Source organism: Arachis hypogaea, chromosome 15 (genome assembly GCF_003086295.3).
Source record: "Arachis hypogaea cultivar Tifrunner chromosome 15, arahy.Tifrunner.gnm2.J5K5, whole genome shotgun sequence".
NCBI lineage: Eukaryota > Viridiplantae > Streptophyta > Magnoliopsida > Fabales > Fabaceae > Arachis > Arachis hypogaea.
In genome coordinates, this window is record NC_092050.1 from 94,218,455 (window position 1) to 94,222,264 (window position 3,810).

The window sequence follows — 3,810 nt, forward strand, 5'->3', positions numbered from 1 at the left end:
TCCATGAATGGGCTCTCTTGCTTGCTCCATCTTTTTCTTAGTGATGGGCTTGTCCTCTTTAATGAGGATATCTCCCTCTATGTCAATCCCAGCCGAATTGCATAGGTGGCAGATGAGGTAAGGAAAGGCTAACCTTGCCATAGTGGAGGACTTGTCAGCCACTTTGTAGAGTTCTTGAGGTATAATCTCATGAACTTCCACTTCTTCTCCAATCATGATGCTATGGATCATGATGGCCCGGTCTATAGTAACTTCAGACCGGTTGCTAGTGGGAATGATTGAGCATTGAATGAACTCCAACCATCCTCTAGCTAGAGGCTTAAGGTCCAGTCTTCTTAGTTGAACCGGTTTGCCTTTTGAGTCAATCTTCCATTGAGCTCCTTCTACACATATGTCCATGAGGACTTGGTCCAACCTTTGATCAAAGTTGACTCTCCTTGTGTAGGGGCGTGCGTTCTCTTCCATGTTTGGCAAGTTGAACGCCAACCTCACATTTTTCGGACTAAAATCTAAGTATTTCCCCCGAACCATGGTGAGATAATTCTTTGGGTTCGGGTTCTTACTTTGATCATGGTTCCTAGTGATCCATGCATTAGCATAGAACTCTTGAACCATTAGGATGCCGACTTGTTGGATGGGGTTTGTTAGAACTTCCCAACCTCTTCTTTGAATTTCATGTCGGATCTCTGGATACTCATTTCTTTTGAGTTTGAAAGGGACCTCGGGGATCACCTTCTTCTTGGCCACAACATCATAGAAGTGGTCTTGATGGGCTTTGGAGATGAACCTTTCCATCTCCCTTGACTCGGAGGTGGAAGCTTTTGTCTTCCCTTTCCCTTTTCTAGAGGATTCTCCGGTCTTAGGTGCCATCAATGGTAATGGAAAAACAAAAAGCTTATGCTTTTACCACACCAAACTTAGAATTTTGCTCGCCCTCGAGCAAGAGAAGAAAGAAAAGATGAAGAAGAAGAAAAGATGGAGAAGAGGGGGAGGTGTGTTTCGGCCAAGAAGAGAAGAGAGGGTTGTGTTGTATGAAAATGAGGAAGGATGGAAGGCTTTATATAGGGAAGGGAGGGGGGTAAAGGTTCGGCCATTTAGGGTGGGTTCGGGTGGGAAATTGATTTTGAATTTTGAAGGTAGGTGGAGTTTATGAGGTAGGTTTATGAGGAAGAGTGAATGGATGTGAATGGTGAAGAGGTGATGGGGAAGAAAGATTGAGGTGATTGGTGAAGGGTTTTGGGGAAGAGTGTTTATGGGATTGTGTGAAAGAGGGGTGAGAAGAAGTGAGTGGAGGTAGGTGGGGATCCTGTGGGGTCCATAGATCCTGAGGGGATCCTGTGGGGTCCACAGATCTTGAGGTGTTCAAGGATTTACAACCTTGCACCAAATTAGGCATGTAAAATGCCCTTGCACACAACTCTGGGCGTTCAGCGCCAGGTTGGTGCTTGTTCTGAGCGTTGAACGCCTATTTGTAGCCTATTTCTGGCGTTGAACGCCAGAACCATGCTTGTTCTGGGCGTTTAGTGCCATCTCTCCTCCAGGGTGCATTTCTGGCATTCAAACGCCCAGATGCTGCCCATTTCTGGCGTTCAGCGCCAGAACCATGCTCTGTTCTGGCGTTGAACGCCCAAAACATGCTTCTTACTGGCGTTTAAACGCCAGTAAGGTCTTCCTCCAGGGTGTGATTTTTCTTCTGCTGTTTTTGATTCCGTTTTCAATTTTTTTATTTATTTTGTGACTCCACATGATCATGAACCTAATAAAACATGAATAACAAAAATAAAATTAGATAATTAAACATTGGGTTGCCTCCCAACAAGCGCTTCTTTAATGTCAATAGCTTGACAGTGGGCTCTTATGGAGCCTCACAGATGTGCAGAGCTTTGTTGAGACCTCCCAACACCAAACTTAGAGTTTGACTGTGGGGGCTTTGGTTGACTCTGTTTTGAGGGAAGCTTTTTATGCTTCCTCTCTATGGATGCAGAGAGAGATCCTTGAGTTGTAAACACAAGGTTGTCCTCATTTATTTGAAGGATCAATTCTCCTCTGTCCACATCAATCACAGCTCTTGCTGTGGCTAAGAAAGGTCTTCCTAGGATGATGGATTCATCCTCTTCCTTTCCAGTATCCAAGACTATGAAATCAGTAGGGATGCAAAGGGCTTCAACCTTCACTAACACGTCCTCTAATTGTCCATAAGCCTGTTTTCTTGAATTGTCTGCCATCTCTAATGAGATTTTAGCAGCTTGTACCCCATAGATTCCCAGTTTCTCTATTACAGAGAGGGGCATGAGGTTTATCCCTGAACCAAGGTCACACAGAGCCTTAAAGATCATGGTGCCTATAGTACAAGGTATTATGAACTTTCCAGGATCCTGTCTCTTCTGAGGCAATGTCAGTTGATCCAGATCACTTAGTTCATTGGTGAACAAGGGAGGTTCATCTTCCCAAGTTTCAATACCAAATAATTTGGTATTTAGCTTCATGATTGCGCCAAGGAACTTGGCATCTTGCTCTTCAGTGACATCCTCATTCTCTTCAGAAGAGGAATACTCAGCAGAGCTCATGAATGGCATAAGGAGGTTCAATGGAATCTCTATGGTCTCTAGATGAGCCTCAGAGTCCTTTGGTTCCTCAGAGGGAAGCTCCTTATTGATCACTGGACGTCCCAAGAGGTCTTTCTCCTTGGGATTCACGTCCTCTCCTTCCCTTACAGGTTTGGCCATGGTGCTTATGTCAATGGCCTTGCACTCTCCTTTTGGATTCTCTTCTGTATTGCTTGGGAGAGTACTAGGAGGGATTTCAGTGATCCTTTTACTCAGCTGGCCTACTTGTGCTTCCAAATTTCTAATGGAAGACCTTGTTTCATTCATGAAACTTACAGTGGCCTTGGATAGATCAGAGACTAAGTTTGCTAAATTAGAGGTATTTTGTTCAGAGTTCTCTGTCTGTTGCTGAGTGGATGATGGAAAAGGTTTATTATTGTTAAACCTGTTTCTTCCACCATTATTAAAGCCTTGTTGAGGTCTTTGATCCTTCCATGAGAGATTTGGATGATTTCTCCATGATGGATTATAGGTGTTTCCATATGGTTCACCCATGTAATTTACCTCTGCTATTGCAGGGTTCTCAGGATCATAAGCTTCTTCTTCCTAAGAAGCCTCTTGAGTACTGTTGGATGCAGCTTGCATTCCAGTCAGACTATGAGAAATCGTATTGACTTGCTGAGTCAATATTTTATTCTGAGCCAGTATGGCATTCAGAGTATCAATTTCAAGAACTCCCTTCTTCATAGGCGTCCCATTACTCACAGGATTCCTCTCAGAAGTGTACATGAACTGGTTATTAGCAACCATGTCAATGAGTTCTTGAGCTTCTGCAGGCGTTTTCTTTAGGTGAATGGATCCACCTGCAAAAGTATCCAATGACATCTTTGATAGCTCAGATAAACCATCATAGAATATATCCAGGATATTCCATTCTAAAAGCATGTCAGAAGGACACTTTTTGGTCAGCTGCTTGTATCTTTCCCAAGCTTCATAGAGGGATTCACCTTCTTTCTGTCTGAAGGTTTGAACATCCACTCTAAGCTTGCTCAGCTTTTGAGGAGGAAAGAACTTGGCTAAGAAAGCCGTGACCAGCTTATCCCAAGAGTTCAGGCTATCTCTGGGTTGAGAGTCCAACCACACTCTAGCTCTGTCTCTTACAGAAAAAGGGAAAAGCATGAGCCTGTAGACTTCAGGATCTACTCCATTAGTCTTAACAGTATCACAGATTTGCAAGAATTCAGTTAAGAACTGAAAAGGATCT

The 3,810-nt window shown here is 43.6% G+C and overlaps 1 non-coding gene across 1 annotated transcript; it reads left to right on the top strand.

Annotated features, from left to right (window-relative positions):
• Positions 1-3,485: 3,485 nt before the first annotated feature.
• Positions 3,486-3,593, top strand: LOC112753276 (small nucleolar RNA R71). The gene has a single exon (XR_003177669.1). It is a non-coding gene; the product is annotated as a small nucleolar RNA R71 (small nucleolar RNA).
• Positions 3,594-3,810: the final 217 nt, after the last annotated feature.